This window comes from Heptranchias perlo, chromosome 14 (assembly GCF_035084215.1).
Source record: "Heptranchias perlo isolate sHepPer1 chromosome 14, sHepPer1.hap1, whole genome shotgun sequence".
NCBI classification, from domain to species: domain Eukaryota; kingdom Metazoa; phylum Chordata; class Chondrichthyes; order Hexanchiformes; family Hexanchidae; genus Heptranchias; species Heptranchias perlo.
In genome coordinates this window covers 16,537,995-16,556,098 of record NC_090338.1, presented here as the reverse complement: position 1 = coordinate 16,556,098, position 18,104 = coordinate 16,537,995, and the positions used below count along the sequence as shown (strand labels likewise).

The window sequence follows — 18,104 nt, the reverse complement described above, 5'->3', positions numbered from 1 at the left end:
CAGAAACAGGAGTAGGCCATTTAGCCGCTCGAGCCTGTTCTGCCATTCAATGAGATCATAGCTGATCTGTGACCTAACTCCATATACCCACCTTAACCAAAGGTATTAAGGGACTAACAAAAATCTATCAATCTCAGATTTAAAATTAACAATTGAGCTAGCATCAACCGCCATTTGCGGAAGAGAGTTCCAAACTTCTACCACCCTTTGCACGTAGAAGTGTTTCCTAAAAGTCATGGTGCTAATTTTTAGGCTTTGTCCTCTAATCAGCAGAAATAGTTTCTCTCTATCTATTCTATCAGTTCCCCTTAATATCTTGAAAACTTCAATCTATTCACCCCTCATTCTTCTAAATTCCAGGGATACAACCTTAGTTTGTGTAATCTCTCCTCGTAATTTAATCCTTGGAGTCCAGGTATCATTCTGGTAAATCTACGCTGCACTCCAAGGCCAATATATCCTTCCTAAAGAGTGGTGCTCAGAACTGAACACAGTACTCCAGGTGTGGTCTAACCATAGAATCATAGAATGGTTACAGCACGGAAGGAGGCCTTTTGGCCCATTGAGTCCGCACCAGCTCTGTGCAAGAGCAATCCAGCTAGTCCCACTCCCCCGCCCTATCCCCGTAGCCCTGAATTTTTTTTCCTTTCAAGTACCAGGTCTTTGTATAGGTGTGATATATCTTCTACCCCCTTGTATTCTAGTCCTCTAGAGAAAGGCTGGCATTCCATTAGCCTTTTTGATTATTTTCTGTACTTATCCATGATATCTTAATGAAGTAAAGTTAGAATTACTTCTAACAAGTTACATTGGCTGGTTTAAGATTTGAATTGTGCAGAATACAAAAAATGGCTCACATTTGACCTCTATAATAATAATCATGTTACTATAACTGAATTTTGGAGTCATTGACTGACAAGGCAGTGTCAGCCTTAGCTCACTGATAGTTCCAGGCCCATTCCTGTGATATGAGCACATAATCTAGTCTGACACTTGCATACTGTACTGGATGAGATATGAGACATTGAAGACCCCCACCCACCTCTCCAGATTTCATAGCACTATTCAAAATAACAGTGGAGTTCTCCTGGTGTCCTGGCTAATACTTATCCCTTAACCAACACCACTCAAACAGATTATCGATCTGGTCATTTATCTGATTGCTGTTTGCTGAATGTAAACCGGCTGCCATATCCCCCTACATAACAGTGACCACACTTCAAAAGTAATTAATTGACTAATGCACTTCGGGATATCCTGACAATGTGAAAGTCGCAAGCACATTCATCTTTCACCAATTACAGTGGAACAACATGTAGTTCATAATCCTCCCCCCTTAAAACAGGCCCCTTAACACCCCCGGTCCCAAGGAATGCTGCAGCTAGACGCCTTCCTCTTTGAAAACTATCGACGGTGCTAATAATCTGCTAACTCTAGACAGGTTCACCGTCAACAACATCTTTAAAGTAACCCAGTACTGTTTGAGCGAGACTGCCTGCAGGAAGTCGTTGCAGCAGACGTCCAAATGTTTTTGGTGAGGCCCATGCGTGAATTGGCGGGTTAGACGTGCAATGAAAGTGAGAGTTGAAAAAAAAGAGAGACAACCCTGGCGAAAGATAACATTTACAGCGATCAGAGGAAAACTAGAGGCTGAGGGAAGTGGAGGAGGGGGGGGGGAGGGAAGTGGAGGAGGGGGGGGGAGGGAAGTGGAGGGGGGGGGAGGGAAGTGGAGGGGGGGGGGGGAAGAGATAAAACAACGTGCGGAACAAGTTGTGTGAGGAAACATGGGGGGAGCCCAAGGCAAAAAAAACACACATATGGGAGGCGCAGCACTCACTTCAATGGAACCTTCCCTCCAGCTGATGCCGCTCAAAATGTTACACTCAGCCGGTCCTACGTCACGGCCCACACTTCGCTTCCGCTCGGCCCAGGAGGAGGGGGCGGGACTTCCAGCACTGACCTGTCACTCAACAGGAGCTTCCACCTTGAGAGGTTGACTCACCACCTAAATGCCTCTTGCAGGAAACCTGTTAGCAGACACTGGGTTGGCATCCAGTGTCATCAACACAAGTAAACGAACAAAAGTGCCCCCTTTTTAGAGGGGCACAGCCAAGTTATACAAAAGAAAAAGGAAACATCAAATTAAATAATAATATTATTTGCAGTATGGACTATACACTCCAGTCTCTGCGGTGCCTCCAGGCACCAGAATGCAATTGTGTCTGGCTAATATTGCAAAATCTTTTAATTTTTTATTAAGTTTTTTATATATCATATTCAAAATGATGTTTGCCAATGGTGGCCAGATCAGGAGCCTCTTACTGGGCTTCATTCTTTTTAAAACACAGTTTACTATTCCAGCAGTTTCATAATGTCCTCTGTGAGTTAGACCTGTGTCCTTCCGCGTCCCCCCGCCATGATCCAGAAGATGTATTATGTAGTCTGCCATTGTAGACATCACTCCATTGCAAGGATTAACAATTAGACTATGCTCCTACTCTCCAATATTGTTGAAGTAACAAATGAATAACCAGACATCGACCAGCTAAAGTACCTAAAGTATTTATTTACAATTAGGAAATACTAGAACAGTCCAATTTTTTTTATTCGTTCAAGGGATGTGGGCGTCGCTGGCGACGGCGGCATTTATTGCCCATCCCTAATTGCCCTTGAGAAGGTGGTGGTGAGCCGCCTTCTTGAACCGCTGCGGTCCGTGTGGTGAAGGTTCTCCCACAGTGCTGTTAGGAAGGGAGTTCCAGGATTTTGACCCAGCGACGATGAAGGAACGGCGATATATTTCCAAGTCGGGATGGTGTGTGACTTGGAGGGGAACGTGCAGGTGGTGTTGTTCCCATGTGCCTGCTGCTCTTGTCCTTCTAGGTGGTAGAGGTCGCGGGTTTGGGAGGTGCTGTCGAAGAAGCCTTGTCGAGTTGCTGCAGTGCATCCTGTGGATGGTACACACTGCAGCCACTGTGCGCCGGTGGTGAAGGGAGTGAATGTTTAGGGTGGCGGATGGGGTGCCAATCAAGCGGGCTGTTTTGTCCTGGATGGTGTCGCGCTTCTTGAGTGTTGTTGGAGCTGCACTCTTCCAGGCAAGTGGAGAGTATTCCATCACACTCCTGACTTGTGCCTTGTAGATGGTGGAAAGGCTTTGGAGAGGTGAGTCACTCGCCGCAGAATACCCAGCCTCTGACCTGCTCTTGGAGCCACACTATTTATATGGCTGGTCCAGTTAAGTTTGTGGTCAATGGTGACCCCCAGGATGTTGATGGCGGGGGATTCGGCGATGGTAATGCCATTGAATGTCAAGGGGAGGTGGTTAGACTCTCTCTTGTTGGAGATGATGTGGAGATGCCGGTGATGGACTAGGGTTGACAATTGTAAACAATTTTACAACACCAAGTTATAGTCCAACAATTTGATTTAAAAATCCACAAGCTTTCGGAGGCTTCCTCCTTCCTCAGGTGAATGTGGAAATGAAATCCTCGAATTGAAAAGACTTTCTGTAATCACCAGGCATTGTTCTGTGATTTATAAATGCGATAGGTTCGAGGATTTCATTTCCACATTCACCTGAGGAAGGAGGAAGCCTCCGAAAGCTTGTGGATTTTAAAATAAAATTGTTGGACTATAACTTGGTGTTGTAAAATTTTTACAATTGTTGGAAATGGTCATTGCTTGGCACTTGTCCGCCCAAGCCTGGATGTTGTCCAGGTCTTTCTGCATGTGGGTTCGGAATGCTTCATTATTTGAGGGGTTGGGAATGGAACTGAACACCGTGCAATCATCAGCGAACATCCCCATTTCTGACCTTATGATGGAGGGAAGGTCATTGATAAAGCAGCTGAAGATGGTTGGGCTTAGCACACTGCCCTGAGGAACTCCTGCAGCAATGTCCTGGGGCTGAGATGATTGGCCTCCAACAACCACTACCATCTTCCTTTGTGCTAGGTATGACTCCAGCCACTGGAGAGATTTCCCCCTGATTCCCATTGACTTCAATTTGACTAGGGCTCCTTGGTGCCACACTCAGTTAAATGCTGCCTTGATGTCAAGGGCAGTCACTCTCACCTCATCTCTGGAATTCAGCTCTTTTGTCCATGTTTGGACCAAGGCTGTAATGAGGTCTGGAGCTGAGTGATCCTGGCGGAACCCAAACTGAGCATTGGTGAGCAGGTTATTGGTGAGTAAGTGCCGCTTGATAGCACTGTCGACGACACCTTCCATCACTTTGCTGATGATTGAGAGTAGACTGATGGGGTGGTAATTGGCCGGATTGGATTTGTCCTGCTTTTTGTGGACAGGACATACCTGGGCAATTTTCCACATTGTTGGGTAGTTGCCAGTGTTGTAGCTGTACTGGAACAGCTTGGCTAGAGGCGTAGCTAGTTCTGGAGCACAAGTCTTCAGTACTATAGCCGGGATGTTGTCGAGGCCCATAGCCTTTGCTGTAATCAGTGCACTCAGCCGTTTCTTGATACCACTTGGAGTGAATCGAATTGGCTGAAGACTGGCTGCTGTGATGGTGGGGATATCGGGAGGAGGCCGAGATGGATCATCCACTTGGCACTTCTGGCTGAAGATGGTTGCAAACGCTTCAGCCTTGTCTTTTGCACTCACGTGCTGGACTCCGCCATCATTGAGGATGGGGTGTTTGCAGAGCCTGCTCCTCCCATTAGTTGTTTAATTGTCCACCACCATTCATGACTGGATGTGGCAGGACTGCAGAGCTTTGATCTGATCCGTTGGTTGTGGAATCGCTTAGCTCTGTCTATCTCTTGTTGCTTCTGCTGTTTAGCATGCATGTAGTCCTGAGTTGTGGCTTCACCAGGTTGGCACCTCATTTTTAGGTACGCCTGGTGCTGTTCCTGGCATGCTCTTCTACACTCCTCATTGAACCAGGGTTGATCCCCTGGCTTGTTGGTAATGGTAGAGTGAGGAATATGCCAGGCCATGAGGTTACAGATTGTGCTGGAATACAATTCTGCTGCTGCTGATGGCCCACAGTGCCTCATGGATGCCCAGTTTTGAGCTGCCAAATCTATCCTGAATCTATCCCATTTAGCACGGTGGTAGTGCCACACAACACGTTGGATGGTGTCCTCAGTGCGAAGACGGGACTTCGTCTCCACGAGGATTGTGCGGTGGTCACTCCTACCAATACTGTCATGGACAGATGCATTTGCGACAGGTAGATTGGTGAGGACGAGGTCAAGTAGGTTTTTCCCTCGTGTTGGTTCGCTCACCACCTGCTGCAGGCCCAGTCTGGCAGCTATGTCCTTCAGGACTCGGCCAGCTCGATCAGAGGTGGTGCCACCGAGCCACTCTTGGTGATGGGCATTGAAGTCCCCCACCCAGAGTACATTCTGTGCCTTTGCTACCCTCAGTGCTTCCTCCAAGCGGTGTTCAACATGGAGGAGGACTGATTCATCTGCTTTGTGAAGTGTCTTCTGATATTTTGCCGTATCAATGCAAGTTGATTTTGTTTAATCAATCAATCACGTATGTCCTTAGCAAAAAGCACAAAGGATTAATTAGACTTTAAAATCTTCTACTGAAACAGAGGTTTTGATAAATGCTGCAAACAAGGCCCTTTTTCCTCATCACATCACCAAAATATTTCTCAGAGATGAATGTCCTCTCTCAGAATTCAGTTCTCTTCTGAACTAGAAAATTTCCCAATTTTTAAACTACATTTTTATTTGTTGCCTAAATTTAGACACAAACTAAATTAAGTTGTATATCAAAGATACAGTTGAGATTATAATTTGGCATAGTACAATGATGCATGACAATCCTAGCTGACAACATTTCATACAATTTAGACTATTTTACACAGAAGCTTAACTGGGCCATCCAAATCAACACCATGACTAAAAAAGCTGGGCAGATGAGTGACACCCCTCTTGACCCTTCAAAGCCTCTTTACCATCTACAAGGTTCAAGTCAAGAGTGTAATGGAATACTCACCGCTCGCTTAGATGGAGGCAGCCGCAACAACACTCAAGATGCTTGACACTATTCAGGACACAGCAGTTCACTTGGATCGGTGCCCCTGCCACTGGACTCAATATCCACCCCCTCTACCACTATTACACTGTGGCTGCAATATATACAATCTAAAGCATATTCTGCAGCAACTCACTAAGGTTACTACACAGCACCTCCCTCCCCTCCAACTTCTACCACCGAGAAGGTCAAGAGCAAAAATATTAAAGAGTTAACAGGAAATCAGATATTCTTTAGCAGTAATTTAGTGAAATCTGATGTGTTCCCTCTTGGTTCTGTTTAATTTACCTCCTAATAAACTTGATTTGTAGCTTATAGGGAACTTAAATGTATATAGCAGCATTCACGCCCACAGGAAAAACTAAAGTTCTTCACATCCAATTTATTACTTTTTGAAGTGTAGTTACTGTTGTTATGCAGGCAAATGCAGCAACCAATTTGCACACAGCAAGGTCCCACAGATAACAATAAAATAAAAGAGAAGTTAATCTGTTTTGGCGGTGTTGGTTGAGGAATAAATGTTGGCCATAACACTGGCAGAACGCCCCCTGCTTTTCTTCAAGTAGTGCCATGGGATCTTTTGCATTCACCTGAAAAAGCAGATGGGGCCTTTGTTTCTCATCTGAAAAATAGTATTTTCAGTAATGCAATATTCCCTCTGTGGTGCACTGATATATCAGCCGATAGTATCTGCTCAAGACCTCGGAGTTGGTCTTGGGTACACAATGTTCTGACTATCGCCTGAGGTATATGATCTGTCAGTGCTATTTGTCCATTAGTTGGAGAGGTCTGGAATTATTATATCTAGTGAGCTTATCTGTAGCATAAGGGGTTTATTGTTCACCCGGTTTATTGTTCCTCTTTTGTTACAACTTGAAAGCAGGCAAATAGCATGAAATCCAGGCTGATGGATTATTTTGTGGATCAAGTCACATTTTGATTCATATGAAGCATGGGATAGCCTATGGACATTATGTTGGGCATGAGAAAAATATCTGGCTAGCCCCCAAATCGTAACAGAAAAACATTTTCATTTACTTTGACTTTCTGAAGAAATGATTTTGTTTTTTTTGTGTATATCTGGGCAGAATAATTATGTGTTGACAACCTAGCTGATGATTCAGCCTGATTATCTCTGGGCTTTTGCCCAAGTCAGATGTAATATGTTGATAATGCTAACTTACCGTGTTGGGAAGTGATAGGATGTGCGTTGATAGCTACAATTCTGCAGGTTTTCATCTTAATCAGGTAGTCACAGTAAAGCTGTTTCCCAAAGCGAGAGAAGGAAAACTGGAGCATGAATCAACTTGGGCTGCTCTTACCCATCTTGTAATAGCTGATTGTAAAACAGTACGGGAAGAGACCTGTAAGAATGCCACCTCATCTCCCTCAAAGGCAAAGATAATGTAAGATAATGGTAGAGGGGTGACTTAAAAGCGAGAGAGAATAATGAAAAGAAGTCAAAATATTGAACAGCAAGCTGCCTCTCTCCTCTTCTAACTCGCCTTATTTTATAACTAGCTAACACTAATGGTATGCTATGGAGCACCAGGACAGCACAAGAAGGAAGTCAATTCACACTGTCAAGAAACAGAAGAACAGTAAAGTTATTTTAATGAGCAGTTTAAATTAACCGAATATAAATTAAGAAAACGCAAGTGGTTTGGAGACAGAGTTGGTAATAACCCAATGCATCAGAGAAGCCATGAGAGATAGTAACCACCTTGACGTGGTATTCAGAGCTAGAAGATGGAAGCTGTGGTAACCTTGGGGGACAACAACTACAGAATGACTAAGGGCAACATGATCAGGGATTTATAAATCCCAAACAACCACAACAATAACTTCTTGCATTTATATAGTGCCTTTAACATAGCAAAACATACCAAGGCACTTCACAGAAGCATTATCAAATAAATTTGACACCGAGCCACATAAAGACAGGTTTGGACAGGTTTGGTGATTCATTCCCTTCACCACAGGTGCACAGTGGCTGCAGTGTGTACCATCCACAGGATGCACTGCAGCAACTCGCCAAGGCTTCTTCGACAGCACCTCCCAAACCCGCGACCTCTACCACCTAGAAGGACAAGAGCAGCAGGTACATTGGAACAACACCACCTGCACGTTCCCCTCCAAGTCACACACCATCCTGACTTGGAAATATATCGCCGTTCCTTCATCGTCGCTGGGTCAAAATCCTGGAACTCCCTTCCTTACAGCATTGTGGGAGAACCTTCACCACACAGACTGCAGCGGTTCAAGAAGGCGGCTCACAACCACCTTCTCAAGGGCAATTAGGGATGGGCAATAAATGCTGGCCTTGCCAGCGCCGCCCACATCCCATGAATGAATAAAAAAAGAGGAGGGTTTTAAGCAGCCTCTTAAAGGAGGAGAAAGGTAGAGAAGTGGAGAGGTTTAGGGAGGGAATTCCAGAGTTTCGGGCCTAGGCAGCTGAAGGCATGGAGCTGCATGTATAAACTTCAAAAGGGTTTATTTCAGCGAAATGAGGGAACATCTCAAGCAAATTGATTGGTGGCGGTTTTTCAACAACTCTCCAGTACACGCCAAGTATAACATCTTTAAAGGCATAATGCTGAGCTTTCAGAATAAATACATTCATACTAAAAAGACATGACGCTAAACAAATTAATAAACAAATCAAAAGTGAAATAAAGAGGAAAAATAAGATTTACAATTTTTTAAAATTCATTCTCAGGATATGAGCATAGCATTTATTGCCCATCCCGAGTTGCTCTTGGGAAGGTGGTACTGAGCCTTCTTCTTGAACCACTGCAGTCCATATGGTGAAGCTACTCCCCCAGTGCTGTTAGGGAATTCCAATACTTTGACCCAACGACGATGAAGGAAGGACGATATATGTCCAAGTTGGGATGCGATGTGACTTGGAGGGGAACTTGGAGATGATGGTGTTCTCATGCACCTGCTGCCCTTGTCTTTCTAGGTGGTGGAAGTCATGGGGTTGGGAGCAAGACACCAGTTAGGGAAGAGGTGAGAATGATAAAAGATGCAAACAGAAACGAAACAGAGGGTGAGTGCAACATTGTAATAATTCTAAATTATTATTTCTTCCAAGTATCTCGATATTCTCTGGGGTACAGTGTTGCTGGTCACTCCCAAAAGTAGTCCAACCTTCTTATGTACAACAGTGTGCCCATACTGCCCAACATCTAATTGTATAGTAGTGTAACCCAGTAACTGCATGTGATTGGAATTGGATATTGTGTCTTTCATTGGTGCCCTCGTGTGCTTTTCCAATCTTTCAGTAGACAGACTGAGAAATATTTTAATGAGACGAGGCCGGAGGTAAATTTTTAAAAATTTGTTCATGGGATGTGGGCGTCGCTGGCAAGGCCAGCAATTATTCCCCATCCCTAATTGCCCTTGAGAAGGTGGTGGTGAGCCGCCTTCTTGAACCACTGCAGTCCATGTTGTGAAGGTTCTCCCATAGTGCTGATAGGTAGGGAGTTCCAGGATTTTGACTCAGTGACGATGAAGGAATGGCGATATATTTCCAAGTCGGGATGGTGTGTGACTTGGAGGGGAACGTGCAGGTGGTGTTGTTCCCATGTGCCTGTTGCCCTTGTTCTTCTAGGTGGTAGAGGTCGCGGGTTTGGGAGGGGCTGTCAAAGAAGCCTTGGCGATTTGCTGCAGTGCATCCTGTGGATGGTACACACTGCAGCCACAGTGCGCCGGTGGTGAAGGGAGTGAAGGTTTAGGGTGGTGGATGGGGTGCCAATCAAGCTGCTTTGTCCTGGATGGTGTTGAGCTTCTTGAGTGTTGTTGGAGCTGCACTCATCCAGGCAAGCGGAGAGTATTCCATCACACTCCTGACTTGTGCCTTGTAGATGGTGGAAAGGCTTTAGGGAGTCAGGAGGTGAGTCACTTGCACAGAATACCCAGCCTCTGACCTGCTCTTGTGGCCACAGTATTTATATGGCTGGTCCAGTTAAGTTTCTGGTCAATGGTGACCCCCAGGATGTTGATGGTGGGCGATTCCGTGATGGTAATGCCGTTGAATGTCAAGGGGAGGTGGTTAGACACTCTCTTGTTGGAGATAGTCATTGCCTGGCACTTGTTAGGCGTGAATGTTACTTGCCACTTATCAGCACAGCTTGTTCTGGAGCACAAGTCTTCAGCACTACAGCCGGGATGTTGTTGGGGCCCATAGCCTTTGCTGTATCCAGTGCACTCAGCTGTTTCTTGATATCACGTGGAGTGAATCGAATTGGCTGAAGACTGACTTCTGTGATGGTGGGGATATTGGGAGGAGGCCAAGATGGATCATCCACTTGGCACTTCTGGCTGCCACTTATCAGCCCAAGCCTGGATGTTGTCCAGGTCTTGCTGCATCTGGACACGGACTGCTTCATTATCTGAGGGGTTGGGAATGGAACTGAACACTGTGCAATCATCAGCGATCATCCCCATTTCTGACCTTATGATGGAGGGAAGGTCATTGATGAAGCAGCTGGAAATAGTTGGGCCTAGGGCAATGTCCTGAGGAACTCCTGCAGCAATGTCCTGGGGCTGAGATGATTGGCCTCCAACAACCACTACCATCTTCCTTTGTACTAGGTATGACACCAGCCACTGAAGCGTTTTCCCCCTGATTCGCATTGACTTCAATTTTACCAGGGCTCCTTGGTGCCACACTCGGTCAAATGCTGCCTTGATGTCAAGGGCAGTCACTCTCACCTCACCTCTGGAATTCAACTCTTTTGTCCCTGTTTGGACCAAGGCTGTAATGAGGTCTGGAGCCGAGTGGTCCTGGCAGAACCCAAACTGAGCATCGGTGAGCAGGTTATTGATGAGTAAGTGCCGCTTGATAGCACTGTTGACGACACTTTCCATCTCTTTGCTGATGATTGACTGATGGGCGGTAATTGGCCAGATTGGATTTGTCCTGCTTTTTGTAGACAGGACATAACTGGGCAATTTTCCACATTGTCAGGTAGATGCCAGTGTTGTAGCTGTAATAGAACAGTTTGGCTAGAGGCGTGACTAGTTCTGGAGCACAAGTCTTCAGCACTACACTGGGATGTTGTCGGGGCCCATAGCCTTTGCTGTATCATTAAGCTGCTTTAGTTACAGGCAGCAAGTGAACATGCAGTGCAACAGTTAAAACAAATCCTACTTCCTTCATTCAGTCGCACCTCTCCTTGAAAAAATGTTAAACCACATGCTCTATTCTTTTCTTTCTAGAAAACTTGCAATTGTTAAAACTGACCTCCTACATCTTCGCTTCCAGTTTCAGGTCCAGGCCCGCAACTTGCAGTCTCCTGTGTAAAATCTGACTGACTGCCTGTAAGAAAGGCACTGAAAACAAGCTTTCTTTATTATTATAAACCTAAGCTACATTATTATAAATGTTATGTTAAAGTAAAATAAAAGTTAAGTCAGCTGTGAACAAAGGGCTTGCTGCTCACGACCTTGTGAGAGGGAAAGCACTTTTGGTTAACTAGCACCTGGGCCATTTTAATGGTGGTATCACAGATTCATAGAATCATAGAACAGTTACAGCACGGAAGGAGGCCATTCAGCCCGTCGAGTCCATGGCAGCTCTCTGAGCAATCCAGCTCGTCCCACTACCCTGCCCCATCCCCGTAGCCCTGCAAATTTTATCCTTTCAAGTACTTATCCAATTCCCTTTTGAAAAGCCATGATTGAATCTGCCTCGACCACCCCCTCAGGCATTGCATTCCAGATCTTAACTACTCGCTGTGTAAAAAGTTCTTCCTCATATTGCCTTTGGTTCTTTTGCCAATCACCTTAAATCTATGTCCTCTGGTTCTTGACCCTTAAGACAATGGGAACAGTTTCTCTCTATCTACACTGTCTGGACCCTTCATGATTTTAAATACCAAATCTCCTCTCAACCTTCTCTGCTCTAAGGAGAACAACCCCAGATTTTCCAGTCTATCCACTAACTGAAGTCCTTCATCCCTGGAACCATTCTACTAAACCTCTCCTACACCCTATATAAGGCTTTCACATCCTTCCGAAAGTGCGGTGCTCAAAACTGAACACAATACTCCAGTTGTGGCCAAACCAGTGTTTTATAAAGGTTCATCATAACTTCTTTGCTTTTGTACTCTATGTCTCTATTTATAAAGCCCCGGATCACATATGCTTTTTTTAACCACTTTCTCAACCTGCCTTGCCACCTTCAATGATTTGTGCACATATACCCCCAGGTCTCTCGGTTCCTGCACCTCCATTAGAATTGTACCCTTTAGTTTATATTGCCTCTCCTCGTTCTTCCTACTCAAATGTATCACTTTGCACTTCTCTGCGTTAAATTTTACCTGCAATGTATCCGTCCGTTCCACCAGCCTGTCTATGTTCTCTTGAAATCTATCACTATCCTCCTCACTGTTCACTACTCTTCCAAGTTTTGCGACATCTGCAAATTTTGAAATTGTGCCCTGTACTCCCAAGTCCAAGTCATTAATATATATCAAGAAAAGCAGTGATCCTAGTACTGGCTCCTGGGAAACACCACTGTATACCTCCCTCCAGTCTGAAAAACAACTGTTCATCATTTAGCCAATTTCGTATCCATGCTGCCACTGCCCCTTTTATTCCATGGGCTTAAACTTTGATGACAAGCCTATTATGCGACACTTTATCAACTGCCTTTTGGAAGTCCATATACACCACATCAACCGCATTGCCCTCATTGACCCTCTCTGTTACCTCGTCAAAAAACTCAATCAAGTTAGTTAGACACGATTTGAGTTTCACAAATCCATGCTGGCTTTCCTTAATTAATCCACACTTGTCCAAGATACTCTTAACTTTGTCCGAGATTATCATTTCTAAAAGTTTCCCCAATACCAAGATTAAACTGACTGTTTAGTTGCTGGGCTTATCCTTACACCCTTTTTTGAACAAGAGTGTAACATTCGCAATTCTCCAGTTCTCTGGCACTAGTCCCGTATCTAAGGATGATTGGAAGATTGTGGCCCGTACCTCCGCAATTTCCATCCTTACTGCCCTCAGCAGTTTAAGATGCACCCCATCCAGACCGGGTGATTTACCAACATTAAGTACAGCTAGCCTTTCTAATACCTCCTCTTTATCAATTTTTAGCTTAGCCAGTATCTCAACTACCTGTTCTTTTATTGTGACTTTGGCAGCATTTTCTTCCTTGGTAAAGACAGATGCAAAGTACTCATTTAGTACCTCAGCCATCCCTTATGCCTCCATGAATAGATCTCCTTTTTGGTCCCTAATCGGTCGCACTTCTCCTCTTACTACCCGTTTACTGTTTATATGCCTATAGAAGACCTTTGGATCATTGGAGGAATGCAAAAAGGAGTTAAGATAAGGGCTGTGGGAACCAGAAACGAGTGTTGCTATGCCGAATGTTGGGAGTATGGGAGTATGATTAATAGTCTCCCTTTTGAGACAGAGAGGATGATTGATGGGAAGCTCAGACATACAGAGTTGTTTGTCTTTAAAACAAATATAAGTGAGATGTTTTTTGGTAACTAGCTAGAATGTTCTCAGGACACAGCTGTCCATAGATCAGACCTTCCAGATGTGCACTCTAGGATCTGTGGTTTCATGAACAATAAGCCAGGTTGTATCAATCTAACCAGCAGACTTACTTGTACTCTTGTATTTTAAACATTTTTGTTACTTGGTATAACTTCTTAATAAAGCTATTATACTTTGGCACCAACAGCCTCATGGCCTTTATTCAAGGTCAAGAACAGTATAAGTAAAAGGCATATTGGCATATATATTTTTACTTACATGTTGGTGCTCCAACGTGAGGTGTGAGGTATTGTTGGTACAAAGTATAAGTATATGATTTGGGTTGTTGTTTAAGTATTCGGGTTGTTGTACAAGGCATAAGTATTTGGGTTGCTGTGATTGATAAATGGGCAAAGTTGGGGTCAAGGGAGACCCATTTTCCAATGGTGAGCTGTTTAACGTGCTGATCACATGGACTCACGGTTTATGAGGGGTGAGTTGGTTCGCGTGGCGAGTAATCCTCATGCAGACTCACGGGTTTTTGAGGGGTGATTTGGTTAACGTGGCGAGAGATATCCTCGTGAGGACTCACCGTTCATTTTACTTTTTTTTAAAAATGGGGTAGTGTTATTTAGCCATGGTGGAAACAATCGATAATTGCTCAATAGTTGGAGAGCCACCAGTAAAAACAACTCTGGTAGATAAGACAAAGAAATATATTCATGAGAACATAGGAACTTGTACTGTATTAGTTAAAACCTGTCAGACATTGTGTGCAGTTGAGAGTCGAGTGAAGGAGTTAACCAAGTAGAAAAGGATCAAAAGTGATAGTTGGAAAGCCGGGGTGCTGCTATTTTAGCTTCAGGAGGGATTTAAAGTCAAACTGCAAGCGGTTCAGACTGAGAATAAAATGCTGAAAGATAAAGCACAGGAAATGAAAGAAGAACGTAGCAAGACTGACAATGAAAATAGGAAATATACAAAGATGCTGTTGGGATCAGTGGCATACATACAAATACAGGTAGCAAGCAAAACACATGAAGCTACCCAAAAAGAAAAAGCAAAGGCTAAAACAAATGAATTGACTGTAGCCATTAAACCTATGGCTGACAGTACGAAGAAAGAAAGACAGGCAACACAAAAGAGACCGTATCACGGTATGCAATGTAATAAAGAGACAGAAAAGCTTAAATAACAGCTAAAATCCCTCAGGGGGATGGAACATGTCGTAAGTCAATGTAGTGTTGCGGAGGGAGATGATAGTAGGAACGAAGGTATAGAATGGAAAGGGGAGGACAACTGAGATCATTATCATGATCAAGGTCAGAGGAACTCAATACCTAGAATGGCCCCTACACGTACAGTCAAATGAGAGGTCGGGAGAGTTAGGGTCAAAGAGAAAGCTCAGCTACCAGAGGGTGAAACTGCAGATGTTGAAAACGCTGCAGAGGATGTGACACTGACCATAGAGATCCTCTATATTCCTGAAATAAAAGTCAGGAAAGACCCAGGAGCCTCAATAGCAGCGATAGATCAAACTGCTAAATTGAGTGACGGTGACGATAGAGGGAAGCTACGAATATGCTTGTAGCCCCGGGGTATTCAAGTACTTGCCAGCAGGGATACGAGCAGGCAGGCAGGGATGGGTGGATACGATGGCTGCAGTCTGGGAAGCAGTGGGGATAGGAGATAGTGAAGATCAGGCCACTTTGCAAGCTCTGAAGCAAGAGAAAGATGGAGGGACCTTCAACACACCAAGTTTGGGTGAAGGCACTGACTGTGAGCTTAAGTCTTTGAGTCAGCACAGAATGGGGTGAAGTCACATACATCATAAATCGAACTGTCTCTGCACTGTCTCTTTAAGAAGCCTATCCTAATCATGAGTGCTTTCTTTTTGAGGTTGCGGGCTATGCCCGTTTTAATGCTTTTATGTATTTTCCTCTTTTCTGTGATGTACTAGGTTTTAGAAAGCACGTGCTATGTTGATAATTTTATCTGTTTGTCTTGTGTTTAATTCTGATATTGCTGAATTAAAATTGGAGTTATTGAGGTTAACTGGCCTATTAAATTGTGGAAACCAGACTTTTGCTGTGGCCAAGTAAAATTCTGATTCTTATAAAATGTGAGCATCTCAAATTCCGGACATGAGACCTTCACATAAAAATTGGCATTTTGAATTTCTTAAATGCTTCATGATTTGAAGTAAATGTTGAGTGATTTGAAGTTTAAGTTGTGTTGAGTATTGGTAAGTATGAATTGATCTGATTGGAATTGCATTGACTATTGTTGGGTGTGAATTGATCTGACTGGAAGTGTGTTGAGTATTGGTGAGTGTGAATTGATCTGACTGGAATTGTGTTGAGTATTGGTAAGTGTGAATTGATCTGACTGGAATTGTGTTGAGTATTGGTGAGTGTGAATTGATCTGATTGGAGTTGTGTTGAGTATTGGTGAGTGTGAATTGATCTGATTGGAGTTGTGTTGAGTATTGGTGAGTGTGAATTGATCTGATTGGAGTTGTGTTGAGTATTGGTGAGTGTGAATTGATCTGACTGGAGTTGTGTTGAGTATTGGTGAGTGTGAATTGATCTGATTGGAGTTGTGTTGAGTATTGGTGAGTGTGAATTGATCTGATTGGAGTTGTGTTGAGTATTGGTGAGTGTGGATTGATCTGATTGGAATTGTGTTGAGTATTGGTGAGTGTGAATTGATCTGACTGGAATTGTGTTGAGTATTGGTGAGTGTGAATTGATCTGATTGGAATTGTGTTGAGTATTGGTGAGTGTGAATTGATCTGATTGGAGTTGTGTTGAGTATTGGTGAGTGTGAATTGATCTGATTGGAGTTGTGTTGAGTAATGGTGAGTGTGAATTGATCTGATTGGAGTTGTGTTGAGTATTGGTGAGTGTGAATTGATCTGATTGGAATTGTGTTGAGTATTGGTGAGTGTGAATTGATCTGACTGGAATTGTGTTGAGTATTGGTGAGTGTGAATTGATCTGATTGGAATTGTGTTGAGTATTGGTGAGTGTGAATTGATCTGATTGGAGTTGTGTTGAGTATTGGTGAGTGTGAATTGATCTGACTGGAATTGTGTTGAGTATTGGTGAGTGTGAGTTAATGTGTTTAACTGTAATCGAAGAACGATAGCTTGTTATCTAGTACAATGGATCAATTTTGATAATTTTGGGGCAATCATCTTTGTTGTACTAAAGTGCGATAGCTGTTAACTCTGACAGCATTGCCTCTTATCTTGTGATTGGCTGTGGTCAGGAAAAAAAAAGGTGACCAAAAAATGGAACAGATTAAATAAACGATATCTGGTTTCTCTTTGACAGGAAAAGCTGGTAACCTAGAAAAGCTAGGAGGGTTGGTTAAGATCATACCCACAAAAAGTATGTGGAGAAAAATGAATTGAAAAGCTATAGTTGTGTTACGGCAAGGACAGCAAATTATAAAACTTAAGAAACAATTAGAAACTACAATTAGAAACTGAGAGCAACCTCAACAAAAGTTGATGGAGCAAAATTAGAGGTGGAAATCACAACAATCTGGAAATACTGGACTAAATAAAAACTAAAATGAACAAAGGGAAATGCTATCTCCCGACACGAATGTTTTAAAAAAATTTACGGGAAAGCTAACTGAGAACGCTGCTTGCGTCTGATATCTGGCTCCATCGTTTTGTTTCTGAAAAAAAAAGTTAACTTCTTCCAAGGACACCGACATCTGTTTTTAATTCACCAAGAAACAACCTTTGCATTTATTTAAAATAATTGACAAAATGAGATTTAATTGTAAAAGAAAAGATAAGATGCAGCTTTAAAGAATTACAAGTTACAGTTGCAGGATGGTCTCTGGCTATAAATTAATTTGAACTTCTTCGAAGCATTTTGTGCTATTGTGATTGATTCCTCCCCCACCCCTTAACGTTTTGTCAAGCAAGAAGTAACTAACCCTTACTTCTGTATTGTTGAAGTTAAGTATTTGGACTGTACTAGTTTTTTAGAAGTTGGTCTGACATCTTTGCAGTCACAGCTTTCTGAAATTGGAAAGAGCAGTTACTGTATAAACAATTTTATTGTCTCTTGCTAAAAACCGCGATTTTTGTGAAGTTCGAAGGGAAACACCTGCTTTCTTCAGGTGTATATGATGAGGACCCTATGATTAAATCAGGCTAGGCGGCACCATCTCAAGACATCAACATGAGAGTGCGACCATAGACAGGTGTACCCAAGTTCCGCCCTATCAATTGGCCATGAGAATAAGTGCCGGCACAAATTCGTTCCTTTTTTAAAAGGTCGTGAAGTGGGGGATAAGGTGAGAGTAAAACTGAAGGATAAGGTGATGGTGAACCTGAACAATGTCACAGGAAAATGGGCAAAGAAATTTGAAGGACCTTTCTCCACAATAGACAAATTGAGTAACAATGTGTACGTAATTCAGACTGATAAAAAGGATAGGTGGATAAATATTAACAAGATAAAGAAGTGGCAGGGACAGAAAAGCGAAACAATACATGCCATCGTCCCTATAATCCTCTTATGGCTTATGGATAATGACAATGTGCAAGTTGAGGAGGACGAAAC

General features: G+C 43.3%; 1 protein-coding gene across 1 annotated transcript in view; it reads right to left on the bottom strand.

Moving 5' to 3' along the window:
* rad50 (RAD50 homolog, double strand break repair protein) overlaps positions 1-1,923 on the bottom strand; it is a 143,003-nt gene extending 141,080 nt beyond the window's left edge. Inside the window, exon 1 of the mRNA XM_067996065.1 lies at positions 1,838-1,923. The gene's annotated coding sequence lies outside the window, so the exon portion shown is untranslated. The remainder of the gene's footprint in view (positions 1-1,837) is intronic.
* Between the last annotated feature and the right edge of the window lie 16,181 nt (positions 1,924-18,104).